This window comes from Taudactylus pleione, unplaced genomic scaffold (assembly GCF_031769625.1).
Source record: "Taudactylus pleione unplaced genomic scaffold, aTauple2 ptg002751l, whole genome shotgun sequence".
Lineage (NCBI taxonomy): Eukaryota > Metazoa > Chordata > Amphibia > Anura > Myobatrachidae > Taudactylus > Taudactylus pleione.
This window is the reverse complement of record NW_028287126.1, coordinates 836,422-864,393: the sequence shown is the minus strand read 5'-3', so window position 1 is coordinate 864,393 and position 27,972 is coordinate 836,422. Positions and strand designations below refer to the sequence as shown.

The 27,972-nt window shown below is 46.8% G+C and overlaps 1 protein-coding gene and 1 pseudogene across 3 annotated transcripts in view; one reads left to right on the top strand and one right to left on the bottom strand.

Annotated features, from left to right (window-relative positions):
* The window catches only part of PAX7 (paired box 7), a 176,725-nt gene that overhangs the window by 74,278 nt on the left and 74,475 nt on the right, over positions 1 to 27,972 (bottom strand). The window lies entirely within an intron of this gene.
* LOC148431136 (5S ribosomal RNA) lies at positions 14,235 to 14,353 on the top strand (annotated as a pseudogene).

The window sequence follows — 27,972 nt, the reverse complement described above, 5'->3', positions numbered from 1 at the left end:
CCCAGTCTTCCCGGCCTCCTGCAGGGGGGCATCAGCAAGACCTATAATTTCCCTCAATTCCCTGACCTGGCATTTAGTCACAATGAAGTCATATCGGAGAGGTGGCACTAAATTCTAACCTTTCACCCAGGCAGCTGCCCACTAACGTCATCCAGCGCCTGAATCTGGCGCTCTCTTTCTCTCTTGTAGAAATAATGAAACTTAATAAAAGCTACATATAGGTTTGTTACCTGCAGATAAACATCACAATATATTATATGCAAAAAAAACCCCTTATTTGTGAATGCTTGCGTTACAGAATAACATACAACCGTTCCATAGTAGCTCCTGCGATCTTATAATGTTTCCCCAGATGCAGACAGTTATGGGGATGCTCCATACACGTCCTTGAAGAAAGACGAAGCTCTATTATGTGGAGTGACTTACGGTGATGGCTGTACACTCTCACAGCTACACAACATCAGACATCGCATCCACCTCCTCCTGTCCCCACCGGCTCTGGCGGAAGGTTTTTGGCCACCGACCTTACACCCAGCAGCCGACGCGCACTGGAAGGTGGTGGAGAAAATGGGACAAATTTCCGATTTGTAACACTCTGGGAACGAGTTTATTGTCATTGTTTAAGTGCAAATGTATAAATACGGCAAAGTGAAGAATCCAGTCTGCGGCTGATGAAAAGCAGAAAATAAGAAATGTTCTGCCCATAAGTGGCGTAGGCTAATGGCGATTTTTGAGGCATTGGACCATGGAAGTTACTTAGCACATTGATTACTGTGAAACTGGGCAAGAGGCTTATTTCTTAATTACTGTTACACATTGTGTCAAGCTAACACTCCCAGGCACTCTCCCAGCAACAGCGTTAGCCAAGGCATAAAAAGGAGCCTGGCTCGGCGTGCGAGATGTACCCATCGCCATGACCAAGGAGAGACCACAAGGGTGCCAAGGTCCCAGCTATAATGACTCCGCTATGATTCACGTTCCAGATTCCCGTCATTAGCACCTTTTTAGATGTGCTGCTAGAACACGTTATACAGATCATCTACCATACACCAGCAATGCGTCATTTATTGAAGAAAGACCACAGTCTGACCCAATTATTTCCGGTTTAGAATTACCATTTCCTCACCAATGCCACAAGTTTGCAAAGAACCCAAAGAAAAAAAAAAAAAAAAATTGAAAAAAGAAAAAAAAAAAAAGCTATGGGCAAAATTTAGATCTGCAAATGGAAAATTCCTGGTTTTAATAGAAGCGATTCATTTTCCATAAGTGGTAACCCGAAGATTTGTAGTGGTGAGGAAGGGGCAGGGGTGCTTCTCCCACGTATGTGCGCCCAGACGGCTGGCTGCTGTCCCAGAATCAGGTTATACACTGAAGAGAGCATCGGGAAGGGGAGAGAGAGGGGTTCTATGCCTGCGAGTGAACTGGACCAACTCCAGTAAATTGTGGGAGAAACAAAAAGTGGAAGGTACACAGGATAAATTGCAAACAAATGGTCACTATTCCTATGTCCGAGGGCTTCAGCCCCCAATGTGCTTCCTCCGTACAAACATCTGCTGATGGTCTGACAGTGGTAAGGGTTTTTCTTACCTCCCGTGGCCCATTACATTTACACCACCTCAACATTCTGCCGGGCAAAACAATTAAATGATATGCCTGAATTCCCTCTTAATTAAATGTGGCTTGTTAAGGAACTCGCTATGACCTGACCCTGAGATGGATACTTTACATACAACGTATGTTCTACCATGGAACTCTATGTATGTGGTATATGTTAGGGTAATTACGTGGTGATTAATGTAGCTGCTCGCTGCGTGCCTAGACTACGTACACACTGGCATTAGTAATAGTATTATTTTGTGCATGATAAAATGCAGGTAGAAATGAGTATAATCTGCATTGTGTGTATGCGTTTGATTTGCACTTAACAACGTACTCAGTGGTTGTTGTTGTTTTGAAACCTGCATCTGATGAAACAAATAAGCTGTTAACTTGATCACGTCAAACGCACGTAGAAGCACATATGTAAGCACCTGGTAACCGCAACGTATTACATACAGCGAGCTGCAATTGAGATGAATGCGATATGCAAGTTTACAGCTGCATTAAGGCACATCAGGCACCCTGAAATGGAACAAGAATCGTGGAAATAGAGTAACGCAACTTAAATACCCAAAAAACACCCACATTTACTTACTCAGCTGATACAATGATTATTATTTTCGTATCCATTTACATGTACTTAACTCTCATTAAACACGCACCTTAAAAGCAGAATTTTAACCTGAGCTTCCATCACATAATGTTAGGGCTGGAAATTGCCCGATTGTAGGGGGTTAAAATGCTGATAATAGTACGTGTTTTATTTTTGTTTTGTAATAAATACAGAAAGCGGCTTCACAGAGCCACCGGCTACACAGACTCCGTACATCTAGTATTGCTCTGTTCAGTTCTCATAATGAATATCTATCAACAATGTTCTATGACTGCTTAATGTCAACAAGCGTCTTGGTATTTCATTTTGCAGAATACAAACCATCATAAAATGCTTTACATTATTTGTAAAATTCAGCTTGTCATTTAGAACATGTTCCATGTCTTTCTAATTTCAGTTTCATTAGTTATAGTTTCACACATGACAAATCCAGGTCAATACACAATCTATATTCTCAAACAGAGACAAGCTTTATGATTTACTAAACACAGCGGCGTCACGTGACAGCGCCAAATGCATACAGAATCATAACACGACCTGAAATCCTCTCATCAGTTCCAGAGGGTCCTGTAATAAATTGCTCTCCGTCGGCACCTTCATAAATAATGTTCTGTAGAGATACCGGCTACCCTGCACTGCTTCATGCACTATAGAGATACCGGCTACCCTGCACTGCTTCATGCACTATAGAGATACCGGCTACCCTGCACTGCTCGGTGTTCTATAGAGGTACCGGCTACCCTGCACTGCTTCATGCACTATAGAGATACCGGCTACCCTGCACTGCTTCATGCACTATAGAGATACCGGCTACCCTGCACTGCTCGGTGTTCTATAGAGGTACCGGCTACCCTGCACTGCTTCATGCACTATAGAGATACCGGCTACCCTGCACTGCTTCATGCACTATAGAGATACCGGCTACCCTGCACTGCTTCATGCACTATAGAGATACCGGCTCCCTGCACTGCTTGGTGTTCTATAGAGATACCGGCTACCCTGCACTGCTTCATGCACTATAGAGATACCGGCTACCCTGCACTGCTTCATGCACTATAGAGATACCGGCTCCCTGCACTGCTTGGTGTTCTATAGAGATACCGGCTACCCTGCACTGCTTCATGCACTATAGAGATACCGGCTCCCTGCACTGCTTGGTGTTCTATAGAGATACCGGCTACCCTGCACTGCTTCATGCACTATAGAGATATCGGCTACCCTGCACTGCTTCATGCACTATAGAGATACCGGCTACCCTGCACTGCTCTGTGTTCTATAGAGATACCAGCTACCCTGCACTGCTTCATGCACTATAGAGATACCGGCTACCCTGCACTGCTTCATGCACTATAGAGATACCGGCTACCCTGCACTGCTTCATGCACTATAGAGATACCGGCTACCCTGCACTGCTCTGTGTTCTATAGAAATACCGGCTACCCTGCACTGCTCGGTATTCTGTAGAGGTACCGGCTACCCTGCACTGCTCGGTGTTCTATAGAGATACCGGCTACCCTGCACTGCTTCATACACTATAGAGATACCGGCTACCCTGCACTGCTTCATGCACTATAGAGATACCGGCTCCCTGCACTTCTTGGTGTTCTATAGAAATACCGGCTACCCTGCACTGCTTCATGCACTATAGAGATACCGGCTCCCTGCACTGCTTGGTGTTCTATAGAGATACCGGCTACCCTGCACTGCTTCATGCACTATAGAGATACCGGCTACCCTGCACTGCTTCATGCACTATAGAGATACCGGCTACCCTGCACTGCTCTGTGTTCTATAGAGATACCAGCTACCCTGTACTGCTTCATGCACTATAGAGATACCGGCTACCCTGCACTGCTTCATGCACTATAGAGATACCGGCTACCCTGCACTGCTTCATGCACTATAGAGATACCGGCTACCCTGCACTGCTTGGTGTTCTGTAGAGATACCGGCTACCCTGCACTGCTTCATGCACTATAGAGATACCGGCTACCCTGCACTGCTTCATGCACTATAGAGATACCGGCTACCCTGCACTGCTCTGTGTTCTATAGAGATACCGGCTACCCTGCACTGCTCTGTGTTCTATAGAGATACCGGCTACCCTGCACTGCTTGGTGTTCTGTAGAGATACCGGCTACCCTGCACTGCTCTGTGTTCTATAGAAATACCGGCTACCCTGCACTGCTCGGTGTTCTATAGAGATACCGGCTACCCTGCACTGCTCGGTGTTCTGTAGAGGTACCGGCTACCCTGCACTGCTCGGTGTTCTATAGAGATACCGGCTACCCTGCACTGCTCTGTGTTCTATAGAGATACCGGCTACCCTGCACTGCTTGGTGTTCTATAGAGATACCGGCTACCCTGCACTGCTCGGTGTTCTATAGAGATACCGCCTGCCCTGCACCACTCTGTGTTCTATAGAGATACCGGCTACCCTGCACTGCTCGGTGTTCTATAGAGATACCGGCTACCCTGCACTGCTCTGTGTTCTATAGAGATTCCGGCTACCCTGCACTGCTCGGTGTTCTATAGAGATACCGGCTACCCTGCACTGCTCAGTGTTCTATAGAGATACCGGCTACCCTGCACTGCTCTGTGTGCTATAGAGATACCGGCTACCCTGCACTGCTCTGTGTTCTATAGAGATACCGGCTACCCTGCACTGCTCTGTGTTCTATAGAGATACCGGCTACCCTGCACTGCTCGGTGTGCTATAGAGATACCGGCTACCCTGCACTGCTCGGTGTTCTATAGAGATACCGGCTACCCTGCACTGCTCGGTGTTCTATAGAGATACCGGCTACCCTGCACTGCTCTGTGTTCTATAGAAATACCGGCTACCCTGCACTGCTTGGTGTTCTGTAGAGGTACCGGCTACCCTGCACTGCTCGGTGTGCTATATAGATACCGGCTACCCTGCACTGCTCTGTGTTCTATAGAGATACCGGCTACCCTGCACTGCTCGGTGTTCTATAGAGATACCGGCTACCCTGCACCGCTCGGTGTTCTATAGAGATACCGCCTGCCCTGCACCGCTCTGTGTTCTATAGAGATACCGGCTACCCTGCACTGCTCGGTGTTCTATAGAGATACCGGCTACCCTGCACTGCTCGGTGTTCTATAGAGATACCGGCTACACTGCACTGCTCGGTGTTCTATAGAGATACCGGCTACCCTGCACTGCTCGGTGTTCTATAGAGATACCGGCTACCCTGCACTGCTCTGTGTTCTATAGAGATACCGGCTACCCTGCACTGCTCGGTGTTCTATAGAGATACCAGCTACCCTGCACTGCTCTGTGTTCTATAGAGATACCGGCTACCCTGCACTGGTCTGTGTTCTATAGAGGTACCGGCTACCTTGCACTGCTCGGTGTTCTATAGAGATACCGGCTACCCTGCACTGCTCTGTGTTCTATAGAGATACCGGCTACCCTGCACTGCTCTGTGTTCTATAGAGATACCGGCTACCCTGCACCGCTCGGTGTTCTATAGAGATACCGGCTACCCTGCACCGCTCGGTGTTCTATAGAGATACCGCCTGCCCTGCACCGCTCTGTGTTCTATAGAGATACCGGCTACCCTGCACTGCTCTGTGTTCTATAGAGATACCGGCTACCCTGCACTGCTCTGTGTTCTATAGAGATACCGGCTACCCTGCACTGCTCAGTGTTCTATAGAGATACCGGCTACCCTGCACTGCTCGGTGTTCTATAGAGATACCGGCTACCCTGCACTGCTCTGTGTTCTATAGAGATACCGGCTACCCTGCACTGCTCGGTGTTCTATAGAGATACCGGCTACCCTGCAGTGCTCTGTGTTCTATAGAGATATCGGCTACCCTGCACTGCTCGGTGTTCTATAGAGATACCGGCTACCCTGCACTGCTCTGTGTTCTATAGAGATACCGGCTACCCTGCACTGCTCGGTGTTCTATAGAGATACCGGCTACCCTGCACTGCTCGGTGTTCTATAGAGATACCGGCTACACTGCACTGCTCGGTGTTCTATAGAGATACCGGCTACCCTGCACTGCTCGGTGTTCTATAGAGATACCGGCTACCCTGCACTGCTCTGTGTTCTATAGAGATACCGGCTACCCTGCACTGGTCTGTGTTCTATAGAGGTACCGGCTACCCTGCACTGCTCGGTGTTCTATAGAGATACCGGCTACCCTGCACTGCTCTGTGTTCTATAGAGATACCGGCTACCCTGCACTGCTCTGTGTTCTATAGAGATACCGGCTACCCTGCACTGCTCTGTGTTCTATAGAGATACCGGCTACCCTGCACTGCTCGGTGTTCTATAGAGATACCGGCTACCCTGCACTGCTCGGTGTTCTATAGAGATACCGGCTACCCTGCACTGGTCTGTGTTCTATAGAGATACCGGCTACCCTGCACTGGTCTGTGTTCTATAGAGGTACCGGCTACCCTGCACTGCTCTGTGTTCTATAGAGATACCGGCTACCCTGCACTGCTTGGTGTTCTGTAGAGATACCGGCTACCCTGCACTGCTCTGTGTTCTATAGAAATACCGGCTACCCTGCACTGCTCGGTGTTCTATAGAGATACCGGCTACCCTGCACTGCTCGGTGTTCTGTAGAGGTACCGGCTACCCTGCACTGCTCGCTGTTCTATAGAGATACCGGCTACCCTGCACTGGTCTGTGTTCTATAGAGGTACCGGCTACCCTGCACTGCTTGGTGTTCTATAGAGGTACCGGCTACCCTGCACTGCTCGGTGTTCTATAGAGATACCGCCTGCCCTGCACCACTCTGTGTTCTATAGAGATACCGGCTACCCTGCACTGCTCGGTGTTCTATAGAGATACCGGCTACCCTGCACTGCTCTGTGTTCTATAGAGATTCCGGCTACCCTGCACTGCTCGGTGTTCTATAGAGATACCGGCTACCCTGCACTGCTCGGTGTTCTATAGAGATACCGGCTACCCTGCACTGCTCTGTGTGCTATAGAGATACCGGCTACCCTGCACTGCTCTGTGTTCTATAGAGATACCGGCTACCCTGCACTGCTCTGTGTTCTATAGAGATACCGGCTACCCTGCACTGCTCTGTGTTCTATAGAGATACCGGCTACCCTGCACCGCTCGGTGTTCTATAGAGATACCGGCTACCCTGCACTGCTCTGTGTTCTATAGAGATACCGGCTACCCTGCACCGCTCGGTGTTCTATAGAGATACCGGCTACCCTGCACCGCTCGGTGTTCTATAGAGATACCGCCTGCCCTGCACCGCTCTGTGTTCTATAGAGATACCGGCTACCCTGCACTGCTCTGTGTTCTATAGAGATACCGGCTACCCTGCACTGCTCTGTGTTCTATAGAGATACCGGCTACCCTGCACTGCTCGGTGTTCTATAGAGATACCGGCTACCCTGCACTGCTCGGTGTTCTATAGAGATACCGGCTACCCTGCACTGCTCTGTGTTCTATAGAGATACCGGCTACCCTGCACTGCTCGGTGTTCTATAGAGATACCGGCTACCCTGCAGTGCTCTGTGTTCTATAGAGATATCGGCTACCCTGCACTGCTCGGTGTTCTATAGAGATACCGGCTACCCTGCACTGCTCTGTGTTCTATAGAGATACCGGCTACCCTGCACTGCTCGGTGTTCTATAGAGATACCGGCTACCCTGCACTGCTCGGTGTTCTATAGAGATACCGGCTACACTGCACTGCTCGGTGTTCTATAGAGATACCGGCTACCCTGCACTGCTCGGTGTTCTATAGAGATACCGGCTACCCTGCACTGCTCTGTGTTCTATAGAGATACCGGCTACCCTGCACTGGTCTGTGTTCTATAGAGGTACCGGCTACCCTGCACTGCTCGGTGTTCTATAGAGATACCGGCTACCCTGCACTGCTCTGTGTTCTATAGAGATACCGGCTACCCTGCACTGCTCTGTGTTCTATAGAGATACCGGCTACCCTGCACTGCTCTGTGTTCTATAGAGATACCGGCTACCCTGCACTGCTCGGTGTTCTATAGAGATACCGGCTACCCTGCACTGCTCGGTGTTCTATAGAGATACCGGCTACCCTGCACTGGTCTGTGTTCTATAGAGATACCGGCTACCCTGCACTGGTCTGTGTTCTATAGAGGTACCGGCTACCCTGCACTGCTCTGTGTTCTATAGAGATACCGGCTACCCTGCACTGCTCTGTGTTCTATAGAGATACCGGCTACCCTGCACTGCTTGGTGTTCTGTAGAGATACCGGCTACCCTGCACTGCTCTGTGTTCTATAGAAATACCGGCTACCCTGCACTGCTCGGTGTTCTATAGAGATACCGGCTACCCTGCACTGCTCGGTGTTCTGTAGAGGTACCGGCTACCCTGCACTGCTCGCTGTTCTATAGAGATACCGGCTACCCTGCACTGGTCTGTGTTCTATAGAGGTACCGGCTACCCTGCACTGCTTGGTGTTCTATAGAGGTACCGGCTACCCTGCACTGCTCGGTGTTCTATAGAGATACCGCCTGCCCTGCACCACTCTGTGTTCTATAGAGATACCGGCTACCCTGCACTGCTCGGTGTTCTATAGAGATACCGGCTACCCTGCACTGCTCTGTGTTCTATAGAGATTCCGGCTACCCTGCACTGCTCGGTGTTCTATAGAGATACCGGCTACCCTGCACTGCTCGGTGTTCTATAGAGATACCGGCTACCCTGCACTGCTCTGTGTGCTATAGAGATACCGGCTACCCTGCACTGCTCTGTGTTCTATAGAGATACCGGCTACCCTGCACTGCTCTGTGTTCTATAGAGATACCGGCTACCCTGCACTGCTCGGTGTGCTATAGAGATACCGGCTACCCTGCACTGCTCGGTGTTCTATAGAGATACCGGCTACCCTGCACTGCTCGGTGTTCTATAGAGATACCGGCTACCCTGCACTGCTCTGTGTTCTATAGAAATACCGGCTACCCTGCACTGCTTGGTGTTCTGTAGAGGTACCGGCTACCCTGCACTGCTCGGTGTGCTATATAGATACCGGCTACCCTGCACTGCTCTGTGTTCTATAGAGATACCGGCTACCCTGCACTGCTCGGTGTTCTATACAGATACCGGCTACCCTGCACCGCTCGGTGTTCTATAGAGATACCGGCTACCCTGCACCGCTCGGTGTTCTATTGAGATACCGCCTGCCCTGCACCGCTCTGTGTTCTATAGAGATACCGGCTACCCTGCACTGCTCTGTGTTCTATAGAGATACCGGCTACCCTGCACTGCTCTGTGTTCTATAGAGATACCGGCTACCCTGCACTGCTCGGTGTTCTATAGAGATACCGGCTACCCTGCACTGCTCTGTGTTCTATAGAGATACCGGCTACCCTGCACTGCTCGGTGTTCTATAGAGATACCGGCTACCCTGCACTGCTCGGTGTTCTATAGAGATACCGGCTACCCTGCACTGCTCTGTGTTCTATAGAGATACCGGCTACCCTGCACTGCTCGGTGTTCTATAGAGATACCGGCTACCCTGCACTGCTCTGTGTTCTATAGAGATACCGGCTACCCTGCACTGCTCTGTGTTCTATAGAGATACCGGCTACCCTGCACTGCTCTGTGTTCTATAGAGATACCGGCTACCCTGCACTGCTCTGTGTTCTATAGAGATACCGGCTACCCTGCACTGCTCTGTGTTCTATAGAGATACCGGCTACCCTGCACTGCTCTGTGTTCTATAGAGATACCGGCTACCCTGCACTGCGTTGGGAACCTAGGGGCTGTGACTGCAGAGAGGGTGGCAGGGTCTGCTCGCCAGCTAAGACACAGCCTATGTCACCTGCTGTTGAAAACAGGATAAAAAAAATTGATCAAAGCGTTTTGTGTTTTATTTACGTTGCTGTGTTGGTGCGGTGGATGTAACATACATGTAATAAGTCATGTGTAATCTTCCTGCATACCAAGTAGTTTCAACAGTAATCACCAATATTTCTCTGGTTAATATGCAAAGATCATTGTCACAATGATAAATATTTAATCCCGATTTTTTTTTTTCTTTAAACCCATGGTAATAATACAGTCAGGTGTCTGTCGTCCCAACTAATTGTATAATGACATTAAATTATGCTATAGTCCATCAGGTAATTCTGTTACCTACACTCACAAGATCTTTAAACATTCAAAGCAAGACAAACATACACCAACAGCACTGGGTATGTACTCACAGGATCTTTTTCTATCATTACAGAAAACAAGTTAAAATACATATTTTTTTTGTACATGATTATTTTATTTTTTGTCAAAATGCTGCTTTTTTTTAATTGCAATTTGTTTTTCCCATGGAAGTTTTTACAGGAATTTCTTATTTTTTTTTCCCTCTTGGTTCTGCTAAGATGACATTATTGGAATTCATTATAAGTTTTTGGCGTGGCCTCAATGACTTGTGACATTAAAAATATATGAATCTCACTGGCTGTATCTGTGTTGTTTATCCCAAGTATATGTAAAGTATTCAGCATCTTCATATAAAAAAAAGCAATATGAGTATATCCTAGTAAGATTTCCCTATGTTTCCTTGTATTTGACACTAAAATAACATTACAGAGACATTTGTTACTTTGTTTTATATAGAGGTTATTTTACTCAACTTAGTTAGGAATTAGTGCCGACTTGTATCTGAAACTTACAATGAAACTATAAGAGATGTCGGTCAGTTTTCCTGATGTAGCAGTTGGAAGGTCTATGGGCCTGATTCAGAGCCGGACGCTATTTGCGGTCGTTCGTTCTGAAAATAGGGGTGGCTATTCAAATGAACCGTTCCTTCTTTGCGGTCTGTTCACGCCTCTATGTCTGAACGAGCGAACAAAACTTGCGGTCGTTTTTTTGAAAACTACGCCCCCTGGCCGCTCGCATCCTACGTCATGTCCGCTATTTATTAGATTAATCGAGTACATCGACCAGCGTATGAACTGCTCACTATTCTTGTGGTTGGTTTTTCCTACCGCAATCTTGCGAGCAGTTCTGACTATAAAATAACCCAGTGACGTGGTCAATGACGCTGCTGTATTAATTATGCACACCCATAAAACGCCCGTCTTGACCTTTAAGCACGCCTGCGTTCTGATCTCCACTCCCCGTTTTCAAGCACCTTCCCCTGTTACCACCCACATACGCCTCCTCCTGTCACTCATATTAGCAGGCATTCGCTATTTAGCGAACAAATGATTTTCGGCCACACTGACTCGTTCGCGCATGCGTATTACGATCCGTACGCATGCGCAGTTGGGCAAACATCGCTCGGAACGAACGAGCGGCCGCTTACGAGCGGCTCTGAATCAGGCCCTATGGCCTATAATATAGAGACATTCTGTGCTAACTGCCCCCAGGCGGACATTCCTGTTCCCTGTTATATACAACATGTGCTCAGAGGGTCTCTGAAGAGCTCGGTCAGTCTGTAGGGTCAGGTAAGTACATACTCATCTTTCACTTTCCTGACCTGTCAGAAGAGTCGTCATTTAGGTATCATACTAGCTGAGCGAACAATGTATCCGTTAGATATACAAGGCATTTTGTGACATATTTCTATCGGGTCATGTGTCACTTCCGGTATTGCATTACTGCCGATTGCGGAAGACAATCTTAGCTGATTTTCCTGTGCACCTCTAAGAGTTACGAAGATAAATCAGTGAAGATACTGATCGCAAAGTGCGTTCCCCTGACCGTCCTGTAGGCACGTTGCGGCATCTTGCAGAATTGAATGTCTTTCTATGCGTCAATTATTCGCTATTGTGTCACTTAGGTTACATATCAGCTATTGTGTCATTTATCATGTTATGTATAATTTATCAGGTGTTGTGTCATTTATCAGTTTAAGTATCAATAATCAGGTTATGTATCATTTATTAGGTTTTGTAATTTATCAGGTTATGTATCAATAATCATAACGTTCCCACTAGGCTGTTTTAGCGGGGCGCCGCACCCTGCCCGATTTTAAAAGGACAAAATGCGCCCTGCCATTTTGGCAGTGCCCCGCTAAAACAACCTGCCCCCTTTTCTCATGGCCACGCCCCCTTTTGGCGCACGAAGAAGTGCCCCTTTCTAGGACCAGCGCCGGACCTAGAGTGAACACTAAATTAGGCATTTGGTGTATTTGTTGAGTTATGTGTAATTTATCAAGTGTTTTGTCACCTATCAGGTGTTGTCATTTATCAGGTTATTTATCAGGTGTTATGTTATTTGTTGAGGTACAGTACATGGTAATTATCAGTTAATATGTAATTTATAGGTGTTTTGTCATTTATCAGGTTATTTATAATGTATTAATTATCAAGTTATGTGTCATTAATCAGGTTATTTATCATTTATCAGTTGTCATTTATCAGGTTATGTATCAATAATCAGGCATTGTATTATTTGTTGAGTTATATGTACTTTAACAAGTATTGTGTCATTTATCAGGTTATGTTTCATTTATAAAGTATTGTCATTTATCAGGTTTTATGTTATTTGGCTGGTTACAGTACATATTATTTAGGAATCGGTATGAAATACCGCCGGCCGCATGGGTTCGATTCCCGTCAGCGGCAGCCCGACATGAGCAGAGTTCGGAGCAGCGGAAGCCCGACAGCGCTGGAAATCCCGATCATGGATAGGTGAGTATCTACTAACCTAACCCCCCTAACCCTCCTTAGGGGTGCCTAACCCCCCCCAAGTGCCTAACCCTAATCCCCCCTCTAAGTGCCTAACCCTAACCACCCCCTTCCCCGCTGCCTAAACCTAAGTCCCCCGGGGGGGGTGCCTAACCCAAAGTCCCCCCCGGGGGTGCCTAACCCTCCCTCCCCCTAGCCTTACCCTAATCCTCTCGGGGGGGTGCCTAACCCTGAGTCCCCCCCCCGGGAGCCCTAAACCTAACCCTCCCCCCCCCCCCGCGCGGCTGTCCACTTGCGGTGCCCGGCATCCCTACGATCGGGATGCCGGGCGCCGGTCTCCCGGCGTTGGGGAAATGCGGGCGTCTACATCTAGACGCCCGGCATTTCACCCTTGCCGGGATATGACAGTCGGGAAGCCGGCTGCCAGTATTTAGGCAGTCGGCTTCCCGATTGCATACCGTTATTTATCACGTAATATGGCATTTATATGTTTTGTGTCACTTATCAGGTTATTTTATGTGTTGGGTTACATATAATCTATCAGGTTATGGGCCTGATTCATGGATGCGAAGTCTGTGCCACAGTTGCGTCTTTTTCGGAGCTGTTGTGGCGCTAATATGTGAATGCTACTTTCAGCCTTCCCCTTGTATAATAGCGGGCGCCTGAATGTGTGAGCCCGGAGACACCCACTTTCAGTATCTGTGTATGTTGCAACACTACCGGTGCTTCTGGACAATCCACCATCATGTGCACCACCAACACTTGCACCAACCCTTATGGCAGGTACAGTGTCTCTGTCTGAACATGGCCTCTACGAATGAGATCACAGCCGGTTTCACTGACACGCTTGCGACATTCGCATAATACACAGATTTCTCTGCGTTCACTTTAAGCCATCTCCCAGTCACACCCAGAATCGCCTATGGCTCACTTGCAGCCCAAACAGGAATTTTTTGAGCATTCCCTGGTGAGGTATATTCATTCATAGAGATCGTTTGATTATAGGGGAACTATTTGGACTAGCATATTTTATGCAACCACCATTATTATTATATTCTCAATCTATATAAAATTGATGTTTTATGTCCATGTGGTGATTGTATTTTATGTGTTTTTGTCAGGCTTTGTCATTGTGTAGAGTTCCTATTTATTATGTATATCTTGAACCGAGTATAATTTGTGATAAGTTACCTATGTGATGTTTTCTAATGGTTACAATCTATACATGTTTATGCCATATATGTCAATTGATTGCATCACAAGGAAGGTATGCTTATGCATCACCTGTCTTGATAGCAACTGATTATCCATTGGACCTCTCTTTTGAGAATAGTCCTACATTCCATAATAGGCTCAGACCGTGTGCATAAGTGAATCCCCATATATTTTCAGTAGCGATAGTCTACAGTCATACTTCACTGATTATGCCCAAACTCGTCTGATCTTGGAAGCGACCCAGTGATAGGCCTGGTTAGTACTGGTGTGGGGTACCACTCAGGAATACCAGGTTCTGTAGACGGATATTGTACTGTTTAATGGGGATCATAGGACCGCACACTGTGTAGCCTATATACCAATATCTATGGTATTTGTTGCACTATTTATACTCTAGCACATTTATTGTTACCCATAATTGTATGTGTGGGGTACTTCGCAGAAATTGTCTTTTAATATTTTCGCCAACGACTTTATATGTACCTGATATGTATTTTATTATAAATATTAAAAGTTATATTTTACTTCATTTTTAAGAATTCATATATAAGTGTGCCCCAAGGATAGCCTTACTTTTTCTTTTTCCAATCAACACATTCGCATAATACACAGATATCTCTGCGTTCACCTTAAGCCACCTCCCAGTCACACCCAGGATCGCCTATGGTTTTCCCTCACCATTTCTGATACCGGCGGTCCCGTATGCAACAGCGCATTTGTACTTACACTCAGGTTTTCAGATTATTTTTCACATGCGCTTTAGCAAATAATCACTCAACTAGGCGATCATCAGCTTTGCGTGTGGTTTGCGTCCGTCTCTGTACCAGGCCCTGTGTGTCATTTATCAGGTGTGGTGTCATTGGTGACTGGTGAGACGAGAGCAGAAGAGACATGCCTTATTCACTAGTAATTGATATGTGCAGTAAATTGATATCATGCCCTATCACAGGGGTCAATCCTATTAGGTGTGAATTGCGAGATGCGGGGTGCGAGTTGCGATGTTCACTTTGAATTCACATAGCGAATCCAATTAGCAACCCAATTAGCAACTCGCACTGTATCAGTCAGACTGAAATCGCAACTTTCCAGTCGCACCTCCCTGAGGGTGAGAGATGGAAAGGAAAATATTTATTTTAAGGTTAAAATGTGGGGACACCGTGCTGAACCCCTTGGACACCCCCCCCCCCCCTAATGACCAATTAGGCAATTGGAAGTTTCTAATTAGCTTATTTAGTCCAATAATTACATGTCATATTTTTTTTGAGGTTAAAAAAAATATCCTCAAATTACCCCAAAATCAACTTTTTCGTTAGTTTAGGCACCCCAAATTTAATTACAATAATTTTTTAGTTGAAAAATAATTGTTTTATTATTTTTTTTTTCCATTTTTCAAGGTGCCCTCAAAGTACCCCAAAATCACCCTTTTTCCTACTTTTTTTTGCATTTTTCGTTTAATTCGTTTAAGATGAAACAAAAAAAGTTAGTTTTTATCATTTTCTTGCATTTTAAAAAAACAAAACAGAAATCAGCCATTTGTCACCATTTAAAAACCTACAATACCTTCCTAATGGCCACAAACAGCCCTCTATACGGATTCAGTATGATTTACCGCTGGCCGCAAGGTAAGTACTCACTAACCTATTCTACACCCTAACCCTCCCTCCCGGGGGGGGTGCCTAACCCTAACCTCCACCCATCCCCTAGCCTAAACCTAACCTCCGGGGGGGGGCTAACCCTAAGTCCCCCCTGGGAACCCTAAACCCCCCTCCCCCGCGGCTGTCCGCGCCTGTCGCTCGGCTTACCTTCAATCGGTAAGCCGAGTGTCGGGCTCCCGGCGTAAGGAAAATGACAAGCGTCAGGATTTCGACACCTGTCATTTTTGGCCTTGTCGCCGGGATTATACAGTCGGGAAGCCGGCGGGCGGGATTCCGTCCATCGGCTTCCCAACTTTCACCTCTATACGGTCCTGCTAACAAAATTATCCATTTTGGGGGGTCCAGGATGGTCTCCCCACATTTTCATGCATTTCTCGCCGATCTCATTTGGCAGTCAATTCGCACCCCTCTGCTGCGAGTAGTGCGAATAGTCATTTTTAATTGGATTGGAGAATTGTCGGGAGCGCGCTTCACGGCAAAGTGTGTGAGTTTAAAGAAACAAACTCGCTACTTGCAATTCGCACCTAATTGGATCGAGCCCACAGTTCCAATAATAATTGCCAAATCAATGCAGCCTGCACTCATCCTATAGATCAAGCTATTAATATCATCACGTCATGCACATACATGGGGAGTGACAGCAGAGTTACAGACAGAGGATATATAAACCATGTGCGTCCGTGCCAGACAGGAGAAGCAGTATATACCCCCAGCCACTACATGCTGCACGGATTATTCCCAGGTCAGACGCCACTTCTCCTCTCCTCAATATACAGTATACAGCTGGAGCAGCCACATGTGTGTATACGACAGACAGAAGCACACATGTAGGGGCATGTGAACCGCTGCCTCTATTTGACTTGTGCACCTTGGAGAGCAGACCTGGCCTCAATAAGTCTGGTTAGGTCAAGTGATCTACAAGTGATTTGTAGTAAGTGAGAAAACAGGGCACTGCTTAGATAACCATCAATAAGATGGGAGGGGGGGGGGGGGGTCTGCTGCCGGAGAGTAAGGGGAAGTATATGAGGCGCTCAGATTGTCAGCTTTCTAGAATAATATTCTGGGCCAGATTAATAATGAGGCATGTGGGACTACAGCTCCAGGCCTCCACATAACAATAGGCCCATCAGCATGATGCTGACCAGCCACCCAGCGGGCCATACGGTCGGGAATAAATCATAAGTATCAAAATTGTATTTCTATTTCGTTCACAAGCTACAGTAATGCAATTTCTCTATTTTTATGTGTTTCCGGAGACAAGATAGTGTAGGGGATGTACACGCCCACATGGCATTGGCCACACCCACACAGCACTGGTCACACCTCCTCCCCCACTCAGTATAGGCCCTTGAACATTTGCAGGTCCCAGGTCCATGTGGCCCTTAATCCGGCCCTGATCATATTAAAGATTGTCCTCACATGTAGCTCAGTGACCTGTGTGTACACTACAATCTGGAGGCTCTGTCGGCAGTACCGAATGCTTTGCTTGTGGCCCTACAGAGCACAGTTTGTCAGGTCCCTGTATTAAGCTCAGATCCTCCAATCATTCTACCCTCTGTTTTCTCACTTTAGACCCTCTCCCAGCCCACTCCTATTTTATCCTGATAATGCTGCAGGTTTGGGAGTGGGCTCCTGCCCAGGTCACCTCTCCAGGGCTGCGGCATCCTTTGAAAGTGCTAAGTAGTGGCTGCAGGGGTCACAAGTCAGAGAAGACCCCGGAGGGGAGTTATACTTTCCTCAGCCATGAAACAGCAAATGTTCTATTCAGCAGGGGGAAGACGCAAGGGGGCTTCTCTCTCTCTCTGTTTTCTTTTTGCCTTTTTGATTACCACTTGACCTCCCACCTCTCTATGCTAACTCCTCTACTGGGGCATCTGGCCTTTACATCACACTGATAGATGTGGAGGCATCGCATTAACCCTTTCCGTGTAGCAGATTGTCTTCCATTAGCCGTACAAGGAGCTGCCCTACGCTCTGACTAATCACAAGGGGGAAATATCTGTCTGCAGCCGGTAACCCAGACAGAGCCCAGGACCCAGTGTCACTTCATTCTACCTTCTATAGGCTATAGGAAGCTACAGAGTTTATCACGGTGCAATCATGACTGCAGAATGTTTCTTGTTTGTTATATTATTATCCTTTATATGGCGACACAAGGGTTCCGCAGCGCCTCACAAAGTACATAAACAAATGAGCAAACAAGAAAGCAGCGACTTACAGTATAAAACAATGCAGGACAAGGACATAGGCCCTCATTCAGACCCGCTTGCAAGCGGGTCGATGGTGGGGCTCAGGGCTCGCAACAAACGGGGCGGCTCGCTCCATTTTGTAGGCGGGGAGGGGGGGTGGCTGGCCAAACGGAGGCGTTCCGAAAGGAACGCCTGCCGTTTGGGGGCGGCCCTACTGACATCACGAGTGATGTCAGTAGTGAGCTTCCGGCTCTATTAGAGCCGGAAGCTCACTGGGGCTTGTGGCAGACGAGACCCTACCACAAGGGTCTTGTCGCAAGCCCGATGGTCAAGACCATCGCGACCATCACCTGGCCGCTCGCTAAAGCTGTGGGTGGTCACCCACAGCTTAGCGAGCGGCCAGGAGGCCGGCTAAAATTTAAAAAAAAGCGCCCACCCTCATTCAGAGCGAGCGCTCGCTTTTTGCGAGCGGCTCTGAATGAGGGCCATTGTTTATAAACGTTGCTGCAATAGCGATCATAACACCCAGAATAAGCATCAGGGCATCAGCAACCAAGAGTTAGGTGCCCTTGTGCAGAGTTGGGAGTAGACGATCGTATGACTAAGGGAAGGAGAAGCACGTGAGGGAAAGAGGGCCCTGCTCGTGAGAGCTTACATTCTAAAGAGGAGGTGCAGACATACAGGTGTGGCACAGATGGGGTATACAGTGAGGAAGAAGCATGGAGCAGCAGGTTAGGTTATATATTATTGACATTTATCTATACAGCGCCAGCAGATACCATAGCACTTTTCAATGGGGAACAGTGGGGGACAGTGGCAGGTGGGGAGTTTGACTGGGGCGGTACACCTGTCAAACCGTAACGCAGGTGTCCTAAGGCGAGCTCAGGGAGGACAGAAACCTCCCGTGGAGCAGAAGGGCAAAAGCTTGCAAGCGGGTCCAGAGGTTCTTGGTGGGCTGTGTGTCATGGCCTGGGGTCAGCGGGATGTGAGAAGGTAGAAAGCGAACATATGTAAGTTATGTGTGGACTGTATAAGGGGATGTAATTCATCCACCAAAGTGTATATGGGGTTTTATCACCCTTGGGCACCATCCAAACTTTTGTTACGGGCCCGACAAGTTACACCCGATTCACACCATCCGCATAGTGTCAGCCCTAATACTGTCATTGTTAATGATGTGCACATAGTATTGTTCCAATAGTGATCCAGACCCCAAGTTTTAGACCCACTGATGTAGCGACTTTTGGTGCATGTGGTTACTCTCTGTGCTGCTTTCTCTTAGCTGAGTGCGCATGATCGTAAAAGTGTCACCTGTAATTCTTCTTTGCATAAAACTCTGTATATAAAAAGCTTGATTGCAGGAGCCGAAAGGGGGAGCGGAGGAGTAATTGGAGGTTACAAATCTGAAAAGAAGGTACATGTGCCGGCTGGAGTCAGGACCTCCGGTACAGCTTCCTATGTCAGCCACACTGCTACAGATACCGGGAACATACATGTTATTGCTGAAATAATAGCAGGCCCCCATAGAAGCATGATGTCTCCTCAGCCACATAGTGGAGACATGCGATGCTATTGTCTCCTAAAATCTAAACTCACATCAAAACTGTGATCCACAAATAAGGAGCTTGACGTAAACTTCTGTCTACATTGATCGCTAATTACGTTTAAAGCTAATTATGACTGCTCCTATCTGTATAGACTTCTACCCTTCAGAGACGGAAAACCATTTCACCAACTAGTCGTCGGTGACCCCCTTACTGTCGAACATGCCAGATTACTTGTCTCCCTCTGGATATTGTTAGTTTACTAAAGATCTCTCTCATTTGTGGCATATGGTGTAACAAAATCAGGGTGTTACCGGTGAAGGGGTCTGGAGACACAAATCCCCAGTATTATTCCACCCACTGCAGATGTACATTAATGCAGACCCCGAGAAGGGACAGATCTTTGGCTGGAGAAAGAGAACAGCCTTCCTTTTAACATGCTGTTGTCTAGCTTGATCTTGTCACTCTAAAGAAGGCCATTCAGGAGTATTCATGCGTCAGCCTTAGCAGGACAATGGCACCAACTTTATATACTGGCCTGCAGTTGCATGAGCCCTTTACAGCCTTTGTCTCCTCTCTCTCTTAATAAACTTTTTGGTCGAGTTCATCAATCCGCTTGAATAGGTGATGTTCTCATTTGTAAGAATTGAAAGAGTAAAAAAAAAAACTGATGGGAGTGTTTCAGGGGGTCGGGACTTTCATACGTTTCACCATAAAACACATTTTAAACCCTTTCAAAGAAAAACAGATAAAAGAAAATAAATATTTCGGCCCATCCTTACGTGACAATACATCGGTTTTTTTTTCACATTGTGTCAAAGGGATTAAAGCATTTACTTTTCACATTCCATTTTATATTTATATATCTTTTCTCAGTCATCTTCCACTAAACGTAACAACCAACAGATATGTATTATTTTTATATACACGAGTGCTGGCACTTGGTTTCCACATGACATTTGTTAAGGGCGAAGTTGCAATTCTAATTTACTCAATGTAAATCCTGCAGAAATCAGTGAAGAGCTTTCACTGTCTCATTGTTGCTTGAGTTTTGCTCTAACATATCCAGATATCTTTTTTTTTCCAATGTTCTTCCATTCTCTTACACTGTGGGCTGTTTACACATGGCTCTTGCTCTGCTATTTTATCTGCAGGAGGCAGTATGTCCGTAATGGTGGGGGGAACAAATTCAGCGACGAGTGAGGTATATCTAGGGTTTTAGATAGATATAAACAAATAATTGGCAATGTCTGATCCCTGCTGCATTATCCTGCACTTATGTCGGGTTGAGGCTTACACACAAGTGAGAGATCCTATGGGCCTGATTCAGAGTTGTACGCATACCCGACGGCAAGCCAGTGCGTATGTGCGGCAATACAGCTCTGGCACAGTGTCATAGAAGCTGCAGCCTGGTCGACAGGCTGCGGATGTTTGGGGGTGGGGTGGAAATGGCCTGCGTCCCAGAAAACGGGGAAGGGGAGGGGGTTTCAGCCTCGTTTTCTGGGATTGCAGAGGCCAGGGTCAGACACAGATTTCCTGGCCCCGGCAGAGGAGTTGCAGTGACCGATGGTGATCTTAACGATGCTAATAGCGCCCATCTGTGTGCACTTGCATTGATCCCAGCCTGTGCATCCTGTATACTACACCGTACCGTACCATACATATATTGTACACCTGGAAATGTCACCACTAGGCCTTTCCATTTTCTCCTCAGTTATGTTGCATATAGTTAATGATCGTAAAGGGAAATTTAATTTCCTTTCGCCTGCACACATTGGGTTAAGTACATGCACCCGGAACACGACTGCCTTCTGCTATCTCCAAGGTGTTGCAGGTTTTTCATCATATTATTTGTCGTAAATTTTAAGCATCGCCACAAACAATCCGGAACAGCGTCATACACGTGTCGTTATTCACCCCTACCAGGTCACATACAGTTTACACGTAAGTAGGAGCATCCCGCATTGTGTACCGGTGACCCGCATTGTGATTTGCGCATATTCATTCGTGAGCCCATTTTCTCAGGCAGTTAGCCGGATTCAGAGCCACACGCAATGTAGATCATCACGTAGTTGAGCGTTTATTTGCAACTGCGCATACGTGGAATATTCTAAAATATCCTACGGCGCATGTGTTACCCGGAGAGTACGCACAAAGGCGCTGCTGTGATTGGAAGTGTGGTGGAAAGCGATGGGCGTTGCTGGGCGGTGAGTGACTGGGAGGCGGCTTAGCAGTGGGCGTGTTATGGGAGTTCTTCCCCAAATAACCTTATGCCCCCCGACTTTAAAATCCCGTGGCTTACTTTCATTTGCTAACACTGTACAAGGCATTTGAACGGATGTGAGACCTTATCCATTCTACATTCAATTTCAGTTGCTTTGCAGGTTGTCATTGGTCTTACTCCATTTTACTGCGTTCTACGTAGGTCAGCGCCGGGCTAGAAAAGTCCATCACAATGGTAAGTCACGGTGGGCACTGCCACAAAAGCGTACATACGGCCTTCTCCCATGGCTTCGGGTATAGGAGGATGAAAACCTCCTGTTTCGTCTTTTGTTAAACAACACAGATTTTTTTAAATGCATATTAACTGCATATAAAACACGTATCTAACGCATTGTGTTAACGCCAAACAAAAAAAAAAATCGCCTAGTAGCTATTAGACCCTATACATATTTTTATTCAAAATAGGAATTAACTTTTAGATACTGTAGTCTGGTCCATTCATCATTCTGAAATGATACAATATAAAAGCCAGGTTTCAGAAATACAATAATCATTTCATCACAATGAGTTTTGTTTTGACTAGTTACAAATATAATTGGTTTTTACTTGTTACGCTTATGAGTATTAACGCTCTCATCCCTGGGACTGTGCAGTCTCCTGTTAGCGACATTGTAGGGGTCCAGACCCCGTGTTTTCACGCCAGCCCTGGTGGTTCTATACTGGCTGCAGCTTATTTATACATCGCTGGCTCTGTTTCATTGTGTGTTTGCTAAAAGTCAGGTTCGGAGAGGGCAGCTATTAGCACCAACTATTTACGTTTCTAAAGACTTTCATTAAATGTTCTGCTTTTTCATCTAAGTAAACAGCTTTTCCCATCGGAGTCCGAGGTCACGCTGAGTCCCGGATTCTGACTGGCTGAACTTTCAGCCGCTCTGATTAGGAGTTTCTCGTTTTTCAATTTCTCTACTTCCTAGGTCTCTCTATTGTTCCCCTTCCAAGCAGCTGCTGCTGCTAATCTTTTGGCTATTTGCAATCAGAAGGAAGGAATATTCACACCCCAGAGAGCTGGATATTAGCAGCGCCAGTGGGTGAGGTGACCACTGAGATCAGGCGACGGAATAACCAAGAAAACACTTCATTGAACTCAGTTTGACTCTGCTGCTTTCAGGTAGATCTAAGTCACAATCCTAACATGCATAAAGTTATGAAAATCAAACAGAGAACAGCCTCTGAGGGCCCCCAAAATGCTATCGCTCTCTCTCTCTGCGCCCCACGCGGCACCTGGGGCAACAGGTTAAACTGGCATCTGACTTAGACTTTTACAGCATGACAATAGCAAGGAGCTCGGCCCGGGGAAAGGTGCATATTATAGCACAATACAATCCCTCACGGATTTATTTCAGGAATTAAGCACCAGCTCTGTACATAATATTATCAGGATCCCATCCTTCTTGCTGGTTGTAGGAGCTGTCAGAAGGTAAAGCGTGAAAAGACTCCCCCGAGTCTAACACCCGTCTTCACTCTACACAAATACACATGTGTTTAGCTTCTCACTGATCAGCGCAATTATTTGCCATTACAGAGCGTGGCTACCAGTCAGACCTCTGTAACATCACTGGTATTGTGACATCAAGTGTGAGTGCCCTCCAGCAGCAACTGGGCTATGTTATGAGTTGCAGTAGACAGTGTCGGGCTGGGCCATGAAGGGCCCACTGGGGAAAGCACTGGTAGGGTCACAAGCTTAAGGGGTGTGGTCAGCTACCAGAGGGGGTATGGCCAGCCACCACAAACGGACTTGGCTAACTGTTGAGGTGCGTACACACTGGGCTATTAAAGTGGACGACTGGACGATATCGTTCAGTCGTTCACTTTATCGTCCATTTTTTTACACCAAAACGATGAACGATAACGACGATAGGCGGGTCGTTCGTCATTGTCGTTCATCGGGTAAACATGCAGGCCAACCTGACGATATCGTCAGGTTGCTGCATGTTGGGGAATGGGGGAGAGAGCCCAACGCTGAACGATATCGTTAATGAACGAATTTGAGCACACCTTGCCAGGGACACACTAGACGATATCGCTCTGGGAGCATATCGTCTAGTGTGTATGCTCCTTTAGAGATGACATAGATTGCAAAGAACAGGGCCGCTGTATAATGGAGGGGGCAAGGGTAGGTCAGGACTGCCTACTTTGATTTGAAGGAGGTCTAATCCAGGGTGTGGTTTCCATTTTGCAAAACAAGCACCCAAAATTCATCCCCTCTTATTGAGTAACAATGTGTAATTTCAGTGCAAGATCTCCAACCTAACCTCTAGAGTTTGGAGTGGGGCCCACCAGGGATTTCCCCTATACTCCTGCGGGCCAGTCTGACCATGGCTGCTGATAACGGAAATAACACACAGCCAAAGGTCCGGATGTAAATATAGTATGAGCTCTAGTATTTCTTATTAAACAATGAGCCGTTGTATGGTGATTACATACAGGTTGTGTCTCATTGCTTTGCAGGTATAACATTGCTAATGGATCTAGTTACCCACCACTTGCCGGCAGTGTACTCACTGGTTCCAGTTATTTCCATGGAATCCACATGTGACTAATAATGAAGGAATATTTAATTTGTCCTATGTTGCATATTTCCACAGTCATCACAGCTATGATCCCTGTCTTTTGCAGGCTCACACAAATGGGGGAGAGGATCCTTGTGTCCATCCAGTAATCTGTTCGCACACACAAAGGTCACCTGAGGACAATGGAGCTCACCACCCAGTCCTGCACGAGATAACTGGGATCAATGCAGTGGGATTGGTGAGTACACGAGGGCACTGATCTGAAGGGATTGTACACTAGCATTTAAGGCTTGTCAGCTCAACTCATATGGGCTGCCCTGAAAGTTACACTAGTGTAGCCGGTTTATCAGCGGTGACCTTAGTACAGTGCCATGCTGTTCCATGGCAGCGATGTCTAGGGAGCCATCGGCTCTCGCTGATCACATAGCAGGAGATGCTGAGAGATTCCTGGCCATTACCACTCCCAGCTCTGTTATGTGAAGCCATTCCAGGCCAGCAACAAGTACTTATCAGCCTGCCTATTAAGTTAGGTGTTAATCCCTAAACAATCCAGTTACCCTTCTCTATTCTTATCTACACCTAATTAGAACTTTCAAATGTCACTTCCCTTCTTCACTTCAAACCACTTTCCTTCCCTGCAATTGCTGTCAGGTTAAATCCCTCTGCCTTGTAACCCTTCACCGTCCCTTCCTCTGATCTCAACGATAATTATGGCGTTGTGGACGAGTATCCTGTAATCTCCCCTTGTCCAGGTGGTCACAATAAGCGGTGAGTCAGGTATTGTAACATGTGCGTAACGTTTATCTCTTCCTGCGTCTGACATGATGACGCGGGGGATAAAGGTCAGATCTGCCCTTTCCCATGCTGGGTTTAAAGGGACACTATAACGCACGCCTCTTCTATTATAGTAGTGTCCTGTAATCAATGTTACAAGAATTTCTTTTTTTTTTCCTCCTCCGTGCTATTGATTTGAATCCTGTGAGCTAGTTCACAGAGTCTCCATATGAGTCTTGTAGATAAGTCCGTCTCATTTAGAGATGTTCTTCAGACTTCTTACTAAGACTTGTTCTAGCCACACACTGTACATTGATATATTGTTCATGTAAGCCTGCGAGCAGGGCCCTCTGGCCTCTCTGTCTGTCCGTTAATATCCAGTCTCATTTTATTACTGTTCTATTACGGTTTCGTTCCCAATTGTAAAGTGCAAAATAATATGGTGGCGCTATGTTAGTAACTAATAATAATAATGTCCCTAGTCATTTTTGTGTCCTAACCCGTAGCAATCAGCCAGCATTGAAGTATTTTTATGAAACCGTTTTATACATTTCTAAGAACATACAAACATAGCAAATAATAAAACAATACTACAAACAAACTACCTGCCATTCCCAGAGACATTATTGCAGTATTGCATTAGGTAAAACATTTATAGAGTCCAAGTTGCTGAAGAACGAAACTTAATACGACTCTGGGTGTATCTATCCAACTAGGACAGGATTCTTCTTATTATCCATTTTTCACAGGGCTCTAAACATTGTAAGATACACAGAAAGCACATGCTGAAGCAGATTGATACAAATGGAAGCAGGCGTGCTCTCGAGGGCTTGTAAGCTATAAGAAACAAGTGACACACTGGACAGGGTAGGTGGAAAGCTCTAAAAAGGCGGCTAAGGAAAGCAAAGGGGTATTCTGCTCTAAAAATAAACATATTCAGGTTGTGGGACAGTTTAATGGAGCCAGTGGGAGCGTCCCAGAAACAGGAGAGACCCTATAGAAGTGGGTGTGAGTCGGGATGACAGGCTTTGGGAAGAGCGTAGCGTACTTAGGGCTGAGGTTGAAGATGTAGAATGCGGCAGAAAACTGGATGGCTTTGTAGGTTAATGATGATAATTAGAATTAGGGTAGATTGATCCAGTTCAGGCACTGGCAGAGATGAGCACCTCGGGCTCTGCGGTTGGCGAGGAGACCCAGCCTGGCAGCAATGGCGATCTCTTAGTACATATTATCTATTTCCACTTTCTCTGCAACAGTTGGATTCATAGCACCAGGAATTTTAATTTTGCCTTTTCCATCTTTTATTTAGGACACTGTGGCCTATTCTACAATCCAGCCGGAAACGCTCGCAGATGCCTCTTGGATGAAATACTTTACATTTGTTTTATTTCACTCAATACAGTGTATAAAGAGATGCACCCAACACAACACAGAGAGGCAGAACGGCGATGACATTCCTTCTCCAAAATCAAACCCCCCCCAATATCAGAGTAACAGCCTGAGAAATGACATCCACCCAGCCAGAGCTGTTTTTTTCTCTGCCCATTTAATCTCGGGGAGGAGTGTTGTCGTCCCCGTCACTCTAATCTGGTCTGAACAGTCATCCAAAAAAGAATGGAAGAGGGGGGGAAAAATCAGATACAGGTTATAATGCTCGGGACGCATTAGGTTTCAAAGGAGCAATTCAGCCATATTGTAAGTGGCATTCTTTGCACTGGGTGAGACCTAGCATGAGAAGGGCAGAGAAGATCCCTCACAGTGATGATCTAACCAGCCAGCCTCTATTTGAAGGGAAAGGATATTATTGCAGTCTTACAAGTATTGGAAGATTCAGTTAATTTAATTAATTCCCTGGCCAGGGGAAGCCCGCTCAGATCAGCCTTACAAAAAGCAATTCCACAAGCAGTGTGAACAAGAGGAATTGTGCACTCAGAGACTTGGCTGCCGCCGGTCTCCAGAATGCATTATTCTCTACGCCTGGCTCTCCTAAGCTGTAGCAGCACCTTGGAAAAATGTGTCATCCCGCAGATCGTTTAATTGACACGTTTGAATTGAGGGAACCTATTTATAGGGTGCCAGGGTCTCTCCAGCTACAGGGCTAATTAACCCCTTCAGGGCCGGTGCGAGCAGCACTACACACGGTGTGGGGGGGGGGAGCAGGTTGTGTTCCTGAGTGTGCTGGAGGGCACTCGGATTCTCCGCGGGCCCCAGAGCACTGGAGAGTCTCCTTTATCAAGTGGCTGTTCATGCACTGCTCCCAGGGGCCAATCAGCCCGTATTAGTGGCGGGGCCCGTGCTGCCGTTTCATTACATCAGTGTCCGTAATTAAAGTGTGAACTATTGATATGTTAACATTTGGTTTAACAAGGTTACACTGGATATTATGGAATGTAGAGAATGTCTGTTATCACATTTATAAAATGCTGTCAGTACCGATGCCATAATTACTATTATTGTTGTTTATTGATATATTGCCAGTCATATTATGCAGCACTGTACAGAGAATGTGTAACCCATCACATTCGTCCCTGCCCCAGTGGAGCTTACAATCTAATTGCCACACACACACAGAGCACACTAGGGCCCTGATTCAGAGCCGACCGCTCTGACCAGAGCGCTCGCTCTGAATCAGGGCCCACCTCCATTAATATGGAGCGTCCTCCTGGACGCTCGTATAGCTGTGGGTCACCACCCACAGCATATACGAGCGTGCAGGATGATGGTCGCGATGGTCTTGACCATCGCGGCCATCGAAACTACGAGCAGAAGCCTGCGGTTGAGTTTTTCAACCGCAAGGCCAGGAGTGATTTTGGCGTGAGTGATGTCAGTGGGGCGGGGTTCTGACGGTAGGCGTTCCCTTGGGAATGCCTCCGTCCGGGAGGCACGCCCACCAAAGGGGGCGTGCTGTCAATCAACATCGACAGCACGCCCCCTTTGATCAGACACTACGAGCGAAGGAAAGTCCTTC